The sequence below is a fragment of the Mustelus asterias genome, chromosome 2 (genome assembly GCF_964213995.1).
Source record: "Mustelus asterias chromosome 2, sMusAst1.hap1.1, whole genome shotgun sequence".
NCBI lineage: Eukaryota > Metazoa > Chordata > Chondrichthyes > Carcharhiniformes > Triakidae > Mustelus > Mustelus asterias.
In genome coordinates this window covers 123,001,016-123,019,669 of record NC_135802.1, presented here as the reverse complement: position 1 = coordinate 123,019,669, position 18,654 = coordinate 123,001,016, and positions in this window count along the sequence as shown.

Below are 18,654 nucleotides of genomic sequence, written 5' to 3'. Positions count from 1 at the left end.
GCCCCCTCACTCCTTCACACACACACACCCCTCTCACTCGGTCACACACACGTCCCTCTCACTCCTTCACACACACGCCCCTCTCACTCCGTCACACACACGCCCCTCTCACTCCGTCACACACAAGCCCCTCTCACTCCGTCACACACACACACGCCCCTCACTCCTTCACACACACACACCCCTCTCACTCCTTCACACACACACACCCCTCTCACTCCTTCACACACACACACCCCTCTCACTCCTTCACACACACGCCCCTCTCACTCCGACACACACACGCCCCTCTCACTCCGACACACTCACGCCCCTCTCACTCCGTCACACACACGTCCTTCTCACTGCGTCACACACACACCTCTCACTCCGTCACACACCCACACCTCTCACTGCGTCACACACAAGCCCCTCTCACTCCGTCACACGCACGCCCCTCTCACTCCGTCACACACACGCCCCTCTCACTCCGTCACACACACGCCCCTCTCACTGCGTCACACACACGACCCTCTCACTCCGTCACACGCACACGCACCTCTCACTCCGTCACACACACACCCCTCTCACTCGGTCACACACACGCCCCTCTCACTCCGTCACACACACGTCTCTCTCCCTCCGTCACACACACCCCCCTCTCACTCCGTCACACACACACGTCTCTCTCACTCTGTCACACACAAGCCCCTCTCACTCCGTCACACACACGCCCCTCTCACTCCGTCACACACGCACACCCCTCTCACTCCATCACACACACACGCCCCTCTCACTCCGTCACACACACGCCCCTCTCACTCCGTCACACACACACACGCCCCTCTCACTCCGTCACACACACGCCCCTCTCACTCCGTCACACACACGCCCCTCTCACTCCGTCACACACACACACCCCTCTCACTCCGTCACACACACACACCCCTCTCACTCGGTCACACACACACACGCCCCTCTCACTCCTTCACACACACACACCCCTCTCACTCCTTCACACACACACCCCTCTCACTCCTTCACACACACGCCCCTCTCACTCCGTCACACACACGCCCCTCTCACTCCGTCACACACAAGCCCCTCTCACTCCGTCACACACACACACGCCCCTCTCACTCCTTCACACACACACCCCTCACTCCTTCACACACACACACCCCTCTCACTCCTTCACACACACGCCCCTCTCACTCCGACACACACACGCCCCTCTCACTCTTGTCACACACTCACGCCCCTCTCACTCCGTCACACACACGTCCTTCTCACTCCGTCACACACACACGCACCTCTCACTCCGTCACACACACACCCCTCTCACTCGGTCACACACACGCCCCTCTCACTCCGTCACACACACGTCTCTCTCCCTCCGTCACACACACTCCCCTCTCCCTCCGTCACACACACCCCCCTCTCACTCCGTCACACACACACGTCTCTCTCACTCTGTCACACACAAGCCCCTCTCACTCCATCACACACACGCCCCTCTCACTCCGTCACACACACACACCCCTCTCACTCCGTCACACACACACCCCTCTCACTCCGACACACACACGCCCCTCTCAATCTTGTCACACACTCACGCCCCTCTCACTCCGTCACACACACGTCCCTCTCACTCCGTCCCACACACGCCCCTCTCACTCTGTCACACACAAGCCCCTCTCACTCCATCACACACACGCCCCTCTCACTCCGTCACACACACACACCCCTCTCACTCCTTCACACACACACCCCTCTCACTCCGACACACACACGCCCCTCTCAATCTTGTCACACACTCACGCCCCTCTCACTCCGTCACACACACGTCCCTCTCACTCCGTCCCACACACGCCCCTCTCACTCCGTCACACACACGGCCCTCTCACTCCGTCACACACACACACACACGCCCCTCTCACTGCGTCACACACACGCCCCTCTCACTCCGTCACACACACACCCCTCTCACTCCGTCACACACACTCCCCTCTCACTGCGTCACACACACACCCCTCTCACTCCGTCACACACACACCCCTCTCACTCGGTCACACACACGTCCCTCTCACTCCGTCACACACACGTCTCTCTCACTCCGTCACACACACGCCCCTCTCACTCCGTCACACACAAGCCCCTCTCACTCCGTCACACACACGCTCCTCTCACTCCGTCACACACAAGCCCCTCTCACTCCGTCACACACTCACGCCCCTCTCACTCCGTCACAGACACGCCCCTCTCACTCCGTCACACACACGTCCCTCTCACTGCGTCACACACACGCCCCTCTCACTCCGTCACACACACACGCCCCTCTCACTCCGTCACACACACGCCCCTCCCACTGCGTCACACACACGCCCCTCTCACTCCGTCACACACACACCCCTCTCACTCGGTCACACACACGTCCCTCTCACTCCGTCACACACACGTCTCTCTCACTCCGTCACACACACGCCCCTCTCACTCCGTCACACACACACCCCTCTCACTCCGTCACACACACGTCCCTCTCACTCCGTCACACACACGTCTCTCTCACTCCGTCACACACACGTCCCTCTCACTCCGTCACACACACACCCCTCTCACTCTGTCACACACACACACCTCTCACTCCGTCACACACACACCCCTCTCACTCGGTCACACACACCCCTCTCACTCGGTCACACACACACACCCCTCTCACTCGGTCACACACACACCCCTCTCACTCGGTCACACACACCCCTCTCACTCGGTCACACACACACGCACCTCTCACTCCGTCACACACACACCCCTCTCACTCGGTCACACACACCCCTCTCACTCGGTCACACACACGTCCCTCTCACTCCGTCACACACACGTCCCTCTCACTCCGTCACACACACGTCTCTCTCACTCCGTCACACACACCCCCCTCTCACTCCGTCACACACACACGTCTCTCTCACTCTGTCACACACAAGCCCCTCTCACTCCTTCACACACACACCCCTCTCACTCCGTCACACACACACACCCCTCTCACTCCGTCACACACACGTCCCTCTCACTCCGTCACACACACACCCCTCTCACTCGGTCACACACACGTCCCTCTCACTCCGTCACACACACGTCTCTCTCACTCCGTCACACACACCCCCCTCTCACTCCGTCACACACACATCCCTCTCACTCCGTCACACACACGTCCCTCTCACTCCGTCACACACACACCCCTCTCACTCTGTCACACACACGCACCTCTCACTCCGTCACACACACACCCCTCTCACTCGGTCACACACACCCCTCTCACTCGGTCACACACACACACACCTCTCACTCCGTCACACACACACCCCTCTCACTCGGTCACACACACCCCTCTCACTCGGTCACACACACACACCCCTCTCACTCCGTCACACACACGCACCTCTCACTCCGTCACACACACACCCCTCTCACTCGGTCACACACACGCCCCTCTCACTCCGTCACACACACACACGCCCCTCTCACTCCGTCACACACACACCCCTCTCACTCCATCACACACACGTCCCTCTCACTCCGTCACACACACGTCTCTCTCACTCCGTCACACACACGTCCCTCTCACTCCGTCACACACACACCCCTCTCACTCTGTCACACACACGCACCTCTCACTCCGTCACACACACACCCCTCTCACTCGGTCACACACACCCCTCTCACTCGGTCACACACACACACCCCTCTCACTCCGTCACACACACACCCCTCTCACTCGGTCACACACACCCCTCTCACTCGGTCACACACACACGCACCTCTCACTCCGTCACACACACACGTCTCTCTCACTCTGTCACACACAAGCCCCTCTCACTCCGTCACACACACACCCCTCTCACTCGGTCACACACACACGCCTCTCTCACTCTGTCACACACAAGCCCCTCTCAATCCGTCACACACACGCCCCTCTCACTCCGTCACACACACACGCCCCTCTCACTCCGTCACACACACACCCCTCTCACTCGGTCACACACACGTCCCTCTCACTCCGTCACACACACGTCTCTCTCACTCCGTCACACACACGCCCCTCTCACTCCGTCACACACACACGCCCCTCTCACTCCGTCACACACACACGCACCTCTCACTCCGTCACACACACACCCCTCTCACTCGATCACACACACGTCCCTCTCACTCCGTCACACACACGTCTCTCTCACTCCGTCACACACACGCCCCTCTCACTCGGTCACACACACGTCTCTCTCACTCCGTCACACACACGCCCCTCTCACTCCGTCACACACACCCCCCTCTCACTCCGTCACACACACGTCCCTCTCACTCCGTCACACACACGTCTCTCTCACTGCGTCACACACACCCCCCTCTCACTCCGTCACACACACACGTCTCTCTCACTCCGTCACACACACGTCCCTCTCACTCCGTCACACACACACACACGCCCCTCTCACTCCGTCACACACACACCCCTCTCACTCGGTCACACACACGTCCCTCTCACTCCGTCACACACACGCCCCTCTCACTCCGTCACACACACACACACACACGCCCCTCTCACTCCGTCACACACACACACACGCCCCTCTCACTCCGTCACACACACACCCCTCTCACTCGGTCACACACACGTCCCTCTCACTCCGTCACACACACGCCCCTCTCACTCCGTCACACACACACCCCTCTCACTCCATCACACACACACCCCTCTCACTCCGTCACACACACCCCCCTCTCACTCCGTCACACACACACGTCTCTCTCACTCTGTCACACACAAGCCCCTCTCACTCCGTCACACACGCACACCCCTCTCACTCCATCACACACGCACACCCCTCTCACTCCATCACACACACACGTCTCTCTCACTCTGTCACACACAAGCCCCTCTCACTCCGTCACACACGCACACCCCTCTCACTCCGTCACACACACGCCCCTCTCACTCCGTCACACACACGCCCCTCTCACTCCGTCACACACACGCCCCTCTCACTCCGTCACACACACGCCCCTCTCACTCCGTCACACACACACACTCCTCTCACTCCGTCACACACACACGCCCCTCTCACTCCGTCACACACACGCCCCTCTCACTGCATCACACACACGGCCCTCTCACTCCGTCACACACACGCCCCTCTCACTCCGTCACACACACGCCCCTCTCACTCCGTCACACACACGCCCCTCTCACTCCGTCACACACACGCCCCTCTCACTCCGTCACACACACGCCCCTCTCACTCCGTCACACACACTCCCGTCTCACTCCGTCACACACGCACACCCCTTTCACTCCATCACACACGCACACCCCTCTCACTCCATCACACACACACGTCTCTCTCACTCTGTCACACACAAGCCCCTCTCACTCCGTCACACACACGCCCCTCTCACTCCGTCACACACACGCCCCTCTCACTCCGTCACACACACGCCCCTCTCACTCCGTCACACACAAGCCCCTCTCACTCCGTCACACACACGCCCCTCTCACTCCGTCACACACACGCCCCTCTCACTCCGTCACACACACGCCCCTCTCACTCCGTCACACACACGCCCCTCTCACTCCGTCACACACAAGCCCCTCTCACTCCGTCACACACACGCCCCTCTCACTCCGTCACACACACGCCCCTCTCACTCCGTCACACACAAGCCCCTCTCACTCCGTCACACACACGCCCCTCTCACTGCGTCACACACACGCCCCTCTCACTCCGTCACACACACACCCCTCTCACTCGGTCACACACACGTCCCTCTCACTCCGTCACACACACGTCTCTCTCACTCCGTCACACACACGCCCCTCTCACTCCGTCACACACAAGCCCCTCTCACTCCGTCACACACACGCTCCTCTCACTCCGTCACACACAAGCCCCTCTCACTCCGTCACACACTCACGCCCCTCTCACTCCGTCACAGACACGCCCCTCTCACTCCGTCACACACACGTCCCTCTCACTGCGTCACACACACGCCCCTCTCACTCCGTCACACACACGCCCCTCTCACTCCGTCACACACACACACACGCCCCTCCCACTGCGTCACACACACGCCCCTCTCACTCCGTCACACACACACCCCTCTCACTCGGTCACACACACGTCCCTCTCACTCCGTCACACACACGTCTCTCTCACTCCGTCACACACACGCCCCTCTCACTCCGTCACACACACACCCCTCTCACTCGGTCACACACACGCCCCTCTCACTCCGTTGCACACACGTCTCTCTCCCTCCGTCACACACACACGTCTCTCTCACTCTGTCACACACACGCCCCACTCACTCCGTCACACACACACACCCCTCTCACTCCGTCACACACACGCCCCACTCACTCCGTCACACACACACACCCCTCTCACTCCGTCACACACACACACCCCTCTCACTCGGTCACACACACGCCCCTCTCACTCCGTCACACACATGTCTCTCTCACTCCGTCACACACACACGTCTCTCTCACTCTGTCACACACACGCCCCTCTCACTCCGTCACACACACACGTCTCTCTCACTCTGTCACACACACGCCCCTCTCACTCCGTCACACACAAGCCCCTCTCACTCCATCACACACAAGCCCCTCTCACTCCGTCACACACACGCCCCTCTCACTCCGTCACACACACACACGCCCCTCTCACTCCTTCACACACACACACCCCTCTCACTCCTTCACACACACGCCCCTCTCACTCCGACACACACACGCCCCTCTCAATCTTGTCATACACTCACGCCCCTCTCACTCCGTCACACACACGTCCCTCTCACTGCGTCACACACACACACACCTCTCACTCCGACACACACACGCCCCTCTCACTCTGTCACACACTCACGCCCCTCTCACTGCGTCACACACACGCCCCTCTCACTCCGTCACACACACACCCCTCTCACTCCGTCACACACAAGCCCCTCTCACTCCATCACACACAAGCCCCTCTCACTCGGTCACACACACACACGCCCCTCTCACTCCTTCACACACACACACCCCTCTCACTCGGTCACACACACGTCCCTCTCACTCCTTCACACACACGCCCCTCTCACTCCGTCACACACACGCCCCTCTCACTCCGTCACACACACACGCACCTCTCACTCCGTCACACACACACCCCTCTCACTCGGTCACACACACGCCCCTCTCACTCCGTCACACACACGTCTCTCTCCCTCCGTCACACACACTCCCCTCTCCCTCCGTCACACACACCCCCCTCTCACTCCGTCACACACACACGTCTCTCTCACTCTGTCACACACAAGCCCCTCTCACTCCATCACACACACGCCCCTCTCACTCCGTCACACACACACACCCCTCTCACTCCGTCACACACACACACGCCCCTCTCACTCCTTCACACACACACCCCTCTCACTCCGACACACACACGCCCCTCTCAATCTTGTCACACACTCACGCCCCTCTCACTCCGTCACACACACGTCCCTCTCACTCCGTCCCACACACGCCCCTCTCACTCCGTCACACACACGGCCCTCTCACTCCGTCACACACACACACACACGCCGCTCTCACTGCGTCACACACACGCCCCTCTCACTCCGTCACACACACACCCCTCTCACTCCGTCACACACACTCCCCTCTCACTGCGTCACACACACACCCCTCTCACTCCGTCACACACACACCCCTCTCACTCGGTCACACACACGTCCCTCTCACTCCGTCACACACACGTCTCTCTCACTCCGTCACACACACGCCCCTCTCACTCCGTCACACACAAGCCCCTCTCACTCCGTCACACACACGCTCCTCTCACTCCGTCACACACAAGCCCCTCTCACTCCGTCACACACTCACGCCCCTCTCACTCCGTCACAGACACGCCCCTCTCACTCCGTCACACACACGTCCCTCTCACTGCGTCACACACACGCCCCTCTCACTCCGTCACACACACGCCCCTCTCACTCCGTCACACACACACACACGCCCCTCCCACTGCGTCACACACACGCCCCTCTCACTCCGTCACACACACACCCTTCTCACTCGGTCACACACACGTCCCTCTCACTCCGTCACACACACGTCTCTCTCACTCCGTCACACACACGCCCCTCTCACTCCGTCACACACACACCCCTCTCACTCCGTCACACACACGTCCCTCTCACTCCGTCACACACACACCCCTCTCACTCTGTCACACACACCTCTCACTCCGTCACACACATACCCCTCTCACTCGGTCACACACACCCCTCTCACTCGGTCACACACACACACCCCTCTCACTCGGTCACACACACACCCCTCTCACTCGGTCACACACACCCCTCTCACTCGGTCACACACACACGCACCTCTCACTCCGTCACACACACACCCCTCTCACTCGGTCACACACACCCCTCTCACTCGGTCACACACACGTCCCTCTCACTCCGTCACACACACGTCCCTCTCACTCCGTCACACACACGTCTCTCTCACTCCGTCACACACACCCCCCTCTCACTCCGTCACACACACACGTCTCTCTCACTCTGTCACACACAAGCCCCTCTCACTCCTTCACACACACGCCCCTCTCACTCCGTCACACACACGTCCCTCTCACTCCGTCACACACACACCCCTCTCACTCGGTCACACACACGTCCCTCTCACTCCGTCACACACACGTCTCTCTCACTCCGTCACACACACCCCCCTCTCACTCCGTCACACACACATCCCTCTCACTCCGTCACACACACGTCCCTCTCACTCCGTCACACACACACCCCTCTCACTCTGTCACACACACGCACCTCTCACTCCGTCACACACACACCCCTCTCACTCGGTCACACACACCCCTCTCACTCGGTCACACACACACACACCTCTCACTCCGTCACACACACACCCCTCTCACTCGGTCACACACACCCCTCTCACTCGGTCACACACACACACCCCTCTCACTCCGTCACACACACGCACCTCTCACTCCGTCACACACACACCCCTCTCACTCGGTCACACACACGCCCCTCTCACTCCGTCACACACACGTCTCTCTCACTCCGTCACACACACGTCCCTCTCACTCCGTCACACACACACCCCTCTCACTCTGTCACACACACACCCCTCTCACTCGGTCACACACACACCCCTCTCACTCGGTCACACACACACACCCCTCTCACTCCGTCACACACACACCCCTCTCACTCGGTCACACACACCCCTCTCACTCGGTCACACACACACGCACCTCTCACTCCGTCACACACACACGTCTCTCTCACTCTGTCACACACAAGCCCCTCTCACTCCGTCACACACACACCCCTCTCACTCGGTCACACACACACGCCTCTCTCACTCTGTCACACACAAGCCCCTCTCAATCCGTCACACACACGCCCCTCTCACTCCGTCACACACACACGCCCCTCTCACTCCGTCACACACACACCCCTCTCACTCGGTCACACACACGTCCCTCTCACTCCGTCACACACACGTCTCTCTCACTCCGTCACACACACGCCCCTCTCACTCCGTCACACACACACGCCCCTCTCACTCCGTCACACACACACGCACCTCTCACTCCGTCACACACACACCCCTCTCACTCGATCACACACACGTCCCTCTCACTCCGTCACACACACGTCTCTCTCACTCCGTCACACACACGCCCCTCTCACTCGGTCACACACACGTCTCTCTCACTCCGTCACACACACGCCCCTCTCACTCCGTCACACACACCCCCCTCTCACTCCGTCACACACACGTCCCTCTCACTCCGTCACACACACGTCTCTCTCACTGCGTCACACACACCCCCCTCTCACTCCGTCACACACACACGTCTCTCTCACTCCGTCACACACACGTCCCTCTCACTCCGTCACACACACACACACGCCCCTCTCACTCCGTCACACACACACCCCTCTCACTCGGTCACACACACGTCCCTCTCACTCCGTCACACACACGCCCCTCTCACTCCGTCACACACACACACACACACGCCCCTCTCACTCCGTCACACACACACACACGCCCCTCTCACTCCGTCACACACACACCCCTCTCACTCGGTCACACACACGTCCCTCTCACTCCGTCACACACACGCCCCTCTCACTCCGTCACACACACACCCCTCTCACTCCATCACACACACACCCCTCTCACTCCGTCACACACACCCCCCTCTCACTCCGTCACACACACACGTCTCTCTCACTCTGTCACACACAAGCCCCTCTCACTCCGTCACACACGCACACCCCTCTCACTCCATCACACACGCACACCCCTCTCACTCCATCACACACACACGTCTCTCTCACTCTGTCACACACAAGCCCCTCTCACTCCGTCACACACGCACACCCCTCTCACTCCGTCACACACACGCCCCTCTCACTCCGTCACACACACGCCCCTCTCACTCCGTCACACACACGCCCCTCTCACTCCGTCACACACACGCCCCTCTCACTCCGTCACACACACACACTCCTCTCACTCCGTCACACACACACGCCCCTCTCACTCCGTCACACACACGCCCCTCTCACTGCATCACACACACGGCCCTCTCACTCCGTCACACACACGCCCCTCTCACTCCGTCACACACACGCCCCTCTCACTCCGTCACACACACGCCCCTCTCACTCCGTCACACACACGCCCCTCTCACTCCGTCACACACACGCCCCTCTCACTCCGTCACACACACTCCCGTCTCACTCCGTCACACACGCACACCCCTTTCACTCCATCACACACGCACACCCCTCTCACTCCATCACACACACACGTCTCTCTCACTCTGTCACACACAAGCCCCTCTCACTCCGTCACACACACGCCCCTCTCACTCCGTCACACACACGCCCCTCTCACTCCGTCACACACACGCCCCTCTCACTCCGTCACACACAAGCCCCTCTCACTCCGTCACACACACGCCCCTCTCACTCCGTCACACACACGCCCCTCTCACTCCGTCACACACACGCCCCTCTCACTCCGTCACACACACGCCCCTCTCACTCCGTCACACACAAGCCCCTCTCACTCCGTCACACACACGCCCCTCTCACTCCGTCACACACACGCCCCTCTCACTCCGTCACACACACGCCCCTCTCACTCCGTCACACACAAGCCCCTCTCACTCCGTCACACACACGCCCCTCTCACTGCGTCACACACACGCCCCTCTCACTCCGTCACACACACACCCCTCTCACTCGGTCACACACACGTCCCTCTCACTCCGTCACACACACGTCTCTCTCACTCCGTCACACACACGCCCCTCTCACTCCGTCACACACAAGCCCCTCTCACTCCGTCACACACACGCTCCTCTCACTCCGTCACACACAAGCCCCTCTCACTCCGTCACACACTCACGCCCCTCTCACTCCGTCACAGACACGCCCCTCTCACTCCGTCACACACACGTCCCTCTCACTGCGTCACACACACGCCCCTCTCACTCCGTCACACACACGCCCCTCTCACTCCGTCACACACACACACACGCCCCTCCCACTGCGTCACACACACGCCCCTCTCACTCCGTCACACACACACCCCTCTCACTCGGTCACACACACGTCCCTCTCACTCCGTCACACACACGTCTCTCTCACTCCGTCACACACACGCCCCTCTCACTCCGTCACACACACACCCCTCTCACTCGGTCACACACACGCCCCTCTCACTCCGTTGCACACACGTCTCTCTCCCTCCGTCACACACACACGTCTCTCTCACTCTGTCACACACAAGCCCCTCTCACTCCGTCACACACACGCCCCACTCACTCCGTCACACACACACACCCCTCTCACTCCGTCACACACACACACCCCTCTCACTCGGTCACACACACGCCCCTCTCACTCCGTCACACACATGTCTCTCTCACTCCGTCACACACACACGTCTCTCTCACTCTGTCACACACACGCCCCTCTCACTCCGTCACACACACACGTCTCTCTCACTCTGTCACACACACGCCCCTCTCACTCCGTCACACACAAGCCCCTCTCACTCCATCACACACAAGCCCCTCTCACTCCGTCACACACACGCCCCTCTCACTCCGTCACACACACACACGCCCCTCTCACTCCTTCACACACACACACCCCTCTCACTCCTTCACACACACGCCCCTCTCACTCCGACACACACACGCCCCTCTCAATCTTGTCATACACTCACGCCCCTCTCACTCCGTCACACACACGTCCCTCTCACTGCGTCACACACACACACACCTCTCACTCCGACACACACACGCCCCTCTCACTCTGTCACACACTCACGCCCCTCTCACTCCGTCACACACACGCCCCTCTCACTCCGTCACACACACACACACGCCCCTCTCACTGCGTCACACACACGCCCCTCTCACTCCGTCACACACACACCCCTCTCACTCCGTCACACACAAGCCCCTCTCACTCCATCACACACAAGCCCCTCTCACTCGGTCACACACACACACGCCCCTCTCACTCCTTCACACACACACACCCCTCTCACTCGGTCACACACACGTCCCTCTCACTCCTTCACACACACGCCCCTCTCACTCCGTCACACACACGCCCCTCTCACTCCGTCACACACAAGCCCCTCTCACTCCGTCACACACACACACGCCCCTCACTCCTTCACACACACACACCCCTCTCACTCCTTCACACACACACACCCCTCTCACTCCTTCACACACACGCCCCTCTCACTCCGACACACACACGCCCCTCTCACTCTTGTCACACACTCACGCCCCTCTCACTCCGTCACACACCCACACCTCTCACTGCGTCACACACAAGCCCCTCTCACTCCGTCACACACACGTCCTTCTCACTGCGTCACACACACACCTCTCACTCCGTCACACACCCACACCTCTCACTGCGTCACACACAAGCCCCTCTCACTCCGTCACACGCACGCCCCTCTCACTCCGTCACACACACGCCCCTCTCACTCCGTCACACGCACACGCACCTCTCACTCCGTCACACACACGTCTCTCTCCCTCCGTCACACACACCCCCCTCTCACTCCGTCACACACACACGTCTCTCTCACTCTGTCACACACAAGCCCCTCTCACTCCGTCACACACACGCCCCTCTCACTCCGTCACACACACACACCTCTCACTCCGTTACACACACGCCCCTCTCACTCCGTCACACACACTCCCGTCTCACTCTGTCACACACGCACACCCCTCTCACTCCATCACACACGCACACCCCTCTCACTCCATCACACACACACGCCCCTCTCACTCCGTCACACACACGCCCCTCTCACTCCGTCACACACACGCCCCTCTCACTCCGTCACACACACGCCCCTCTCACTCCGTCACACACACACACCCCTCTCACTCCGTCACACACACACACCCCTCTCACTCGGTCACACACACACACGCCCCTCTCACTCCTTCACACACACACACCCCTCTCACTCCTTCACACACACACCCCTCTCACTCCTTCACACACACGCCCCTCTCACTCCGTCACACACACGCCCCTCTCACTCCGTCACACACAAGCCCCTCTCACTCCGTCACACACACACACGCCCCTCTCACTCCTTCACACACACACCCCTCACTCCTTCACACACACACACCCCTCTCACTCCTTCACACACACGCCCCTCTCACTCCGACACACACACGCCCCTCTCACTCTTGTCACACACTCACGCCCCTCTCACTCCGTCACACACACGTCCTTCTCACTCCGTCACACACACACGCACCTCTCACTCCGTCACACACACACCCCTCTCACTCGGTCACACACACGCCCCTCTCACTCCGTCACACACACGTCTCTCTCCCTCCGTCACACACACTCCCCTCTCCCTCCGTCACACACACCCCCCTCTCACTCCGTCACACACACACGTCTCTCTCACTCTGTCACACACAAGCCCCTCTCACTCCATCACACACACGCCCCTCTCACTCCGTCACACACACACACCCCTCTCACTCCGTCACACACACACACGCCCCTCTCACTCCTTCACACACACACCCCTCTCACTCCGACACACACACGCCCCTCTCAATCTTGTCACACACTCACGCCCCTCTCACTCCGTCACACACACGTCCCTCTCACTCCGTCCCACACACGCCCCTCTCACTCCGTCACACACACGGCCCTCTCACTCCGTCACACACACACACACACGCCCCTCTCACTGCGTCACACACACGCCCCTCTCACTCCGTCACACACACACCCCTCTCACTCCGTCACACACACTCCCCTCTCACTGCGTCACACACACACCCCTCTCACTCCGTCACACACACACCCCTCTCACTCGGTCACACACACGTCCCTCTCACTCCGTCACACACACGTCTCTCTCACTCCGTCACACACACGCCCCTCTCACTCCGTCACACACAAGCCCCTCTCACTCCGTCACACACACGCTCCTCTCACTCCGTCACACACAAGCCCCTCTCACTCCGTCACACACACGTCCCTCTCACTCCGTCACAGACACGCCCCTCTCACTCCGTCACACACACGTCCCTCTCACTGCGTCACACACTCACGCCCCTCTCACTCCGTCACAGACACGCCCCTCTCACTCCGTCACACACACGTCCCTCTCACTGCGTCACACACACGCCCCTCTCACTCCGTCACACACACGCCCCTCTCACTCCGTCACACACACACACACGCCCCTCCCACTGCGTCACACACACGCCCCTCTCACTCCGTCACACACACACCCCTCTCACTCGGTCACACACACGTCCCTCTCACTCCGTCACACACACGTCTCTCTCACTCCGTCACACACACGCCCCTCTCACTCCGTCACACACACACCCCTCTCACTCCGTCACACACACGTCCCTCTCACTCCGTCACACACACGTCTCTCTCACTCCGTCACACACACGTCCCTCTCACTCCGTCACACACACACCCCTCTCACTCTGTCACACACACACACCTCTCACTCCGTCACACACACACCCCTCTCACTCGGTCACACACACCCCTCTCACTCGGTCACACACACACACCCCTCTCACTCGGTCACACACACACCCCTCTCACTCGGTCACACACACCCCTCTCACTCGGTCACACACACACGCACCTCTCACTCCGTCACACACACACCCCTCTCACTCGGTCACACACACCCCTCTCACTCGGTCACACACACGTCCCTCTCACTCCGTCACACACACGTCCCTCTCACTCCGTCACACACACGTCTCTCTCACTCCGTCACACACACCCCCCTCTCACTCCGTCACACACACACGTCTCTCTCACTCTGTCACACACAAGCCCCTCTCACTCCTTCACACACACGCCCCTCTCACTCCGTCACACACACGTCCCTCTCACTCCGTCACACACACACCCCTCTCACTCGGTCACACACACGTCCCTCTCACTCCGTCACACACACGTCTCTCTCACTCCGTCACACACACCCCCCTCTCACTCCGTCACACACACATCCCTCTCACTCCGTCACACACACGTCCCTCTCACTCCGTCACACACACACCCCTCTCACTCTGTCACACACACGCACCTCTCACTCCGTCACACACACACCCCTCTCACTCGGTCACACACACCCCTCTCACTCGGTCACACACACACACACCTCTCACTCCGTCACACACACACCCCTCTCACTCGGTCACACACACCCCTCTCACTCGGTCACACACACACACCCCTCTCACTCCGTCACACACACGCACCTCTCACTCCGTCACACACACACCCCTCTCACTCGGTCACACACACGCCCCTCTCACTCCGTCACACACACACGCCCCTCTCACTCCGTCACACACATACCCCTCTCACTCCATCACACACACGTCCCTCTCACTCCGTCACACACACGTCTCTCTCACTCCGTCACACACACGTCCCTCTCACTCCGTCACACACACACCCCTCTCACTCTGTCACACACACGCACCTCTCACTCCGTCACACACACACCCCTCTCACTCGGTCACACACACCCCTCTCACTCGGTCACACACACACACCCCTCTCACTCCGTCACACACACACCCCTCTCACTCGGTCACACACACCCCTCTCACTCGGTCACACACACACGCACCTCTCACTCCGTCACACACACACGTCTCTCTCACTCTGTCACACACAAGCCCCTCTCACTCCGTCACACACACACCCCTCTCACTCGGTCACACACACACGCCTCTCTCACTCTGTCACACACAAGCCCCTCTCAATCCGTCACACACACGCCCCTCTCACTCCGTCACACACACACGCCCCTCTCACTCCGTCACACACACACCCCTCTCACTCGGTCACACACACGTCCCTCTCACTCCGTCACACACACGTCTCTCTCACTCCGTCACACACACGCCCCTCTCACTCCGTCACACACACACGCCCCTCTCACTCCGTCACACACACACGCACCTCTCACTCCGTCACACGCACACCCCTCTCACTCGATCACACACACGTCCCTCTCACTCCGTCACACACACGTCTCTCTCACTCCGTCACACACACGCCCCTCTCACTCGGTCACACACACGTCTCTCTCACTCCGTCACACACACGCCCCTCTCACTCCGTCACACACACCCCCCTCTCACTCCGTCACACACACGTCCCTCTCACTCCGTCACACACACGTCTCTCTCACTCCGTCACACACACCCCCCTCTCACTCCGTCACACACACACGTCTCTCTCACTCCGTCACACACACGTCCCTCTCACTCCGTCACACACACACACACGCCCCTCTCACTCCGTCACACACACACCCCTCTCACTCGGTCACACACACGTCCCTCTCACTCCGTCACACACACGCCCCTCTCACTCCGTCACACACACACACACATGCCCCTCTCACTCCGTCACACACACACACACGCCCCTCTCACTCCGTCACACACACACCCCTCTCACTCGGTCACACACACGTCCCTCTCACTCCGTCACACACACGCCCCTCTCACTCCGTCACACACACACCCCTCTCACTCCATCACACACACACCCCTCTCACTCCGTCACACACACCCCCCTCTCACTCCGTCACACACACACGTCTCTCTCACTCTGTCACACACAAGCCCCTCTCACTCCGTCACACACGCACACCCCTCTCACTCCATCACACACGCACACCCCTCTCACTCCATCACACACACACGTCTCTCTCACTCTGTCACACACAAGCCCCTCTCACTCCGTCACACACGCACACCCCTCTCACTCCGTCACACACACGCCCCTCTCACTCCGTCACACACACGCCCCTCTCACTCCGTCACACACACGCCCCTCTCACTCCGTCACACACACGCCCCTCTCACTCCGTCACACACACACACCCCTCTCACTCCGTCACACACACACGCCCCTCTCACTCCGTCACACACACGCCCCTCTCACTGCATCACACACACGGCCCTCTCACTCCGTCACACACACGCCCCTCTCACTCCGTCACACACACGCCCCTCTCACTCCGTCACACACACGCCCCTCTCACTCCGTCACACACACGCCCCTCTCACTCCGTCACACACACTCCCGTCTCACTCCGTCACACACGCACACCCCTTTCACTCCATCACACACGCACACCCCTCTCACTCCATCACACACACACGTCTCTCTCACTCTGTCACACACAAGCCCCTCTCACTCCGTCACACACACGCCCCTCTCACTCCGTCACACACACGCCCCTCTCACTCCGTCACACACACGCCCCTCTCACTCCGTCACACACAAGCCCCTCTCACTCCGTCACACACACACACACACGCCCCTCTCACTGCGTCACACACACGCCCCTCTCACTCCGTCACACACACACCCCTCTCACTCGGTCACACACACGTCCCTCTCACTCCGTCACACACACGTCTCTCTCACTCCGTCACACACACGCCCCTCTCACTCCGTCACACACACGCCCCTCTCACTCCGTCACACACACGCCCCTCTCACTCCGTCACACACACTCCCGTCTCACTCCGTCACACACGCACACCCCTTTCACTCCATCACACACGCACACCCCTCTCACTCCATCACACACACACGTCTCTCTCACTCTGTCACACACAAGCCCCTCTCACTCCGTCACACACACGCCCCTCTCACTCCGTCACACACACGCCCCTCTCACTCCGTCACACACACGCCCCTCTCACTCCGTCACACACAAGCCCCTCTCACTCCGTCACACACACACACACACGCCCCTCTCACTGCGTCACACACACGCCCCTCTCACTCCGTCACACACACACCCCTCTCACTCGGTCACACACACGTCCCTCTCACTCCGTCACACACACGTCTCTCTCACTCCGTCACACACACGCCCCTCTCACTCCGTCACACACAAGCCCCTCTCACTCCGTCACACACACGCTCCTCTCACTCCGTCACACACAAGCCCCTCTCACTCCGTCACAGACACGCCCC